The following is a 513-nucleotide window of genomic DNA, read 5'->3' as shown; positions in this document are numbered from 1 at the left end:
TAGCATCGCCCGGGCCACCCATCTTACATGTTTGAATTTAATTAATCTCTCCCCCTCAGCATTTCTGTCTAATCCCTCATTCGACGAGACTAATTCATCCTTTATATAATTGAGATTCATCCAGCAGATCGTGACTGGTAGGAGACAAGCGTTGACAAGCTGCAATGATTGGTTACCCTGCGCTCGTTTCCGCGGCTAAAAGGTAAAGAAACGACATGCCATGAGGCAGAAATGGACAACATACTGCAACATTGAAGCATGCGACTGTCTTTACATGTGAAAGTGAGTAACGTTGGCTTTCGTGTTGCAAAGAGGACTGCGAGTTTCCGGGCTGAGTAGGACACGGGATGAAGTGATACGTGCATGATATGTGTCATGGGAGTCTAGAAGAGGGATACATATGTTTGTGTTAGTTTGAGGAGTATGTAGGTTTCGTATAATTCTTAAATTAACAGAAAGATAAGCAAAAACTCACGCAAACGGACAAATCGACGTACATATACTCGGGACAAA

This window comes from Penaeus monodon, chromosome 15 (genome assembly GCF_015228065.2).
Source record: "Penaeus monodon isolate SGIC_2016 chromosome 15, NSTDA_Pmon_1, whole genome shotgun sequence".
Lineage (NCBI taxonomy): Eukaryota > Metazoa > Arthropoda > Malacostraca > Decapoda > Penaeidae > Penaeus > Penaeus monodon.
This window is presented reverse-complemented; position numbering follows the sequence as displayed.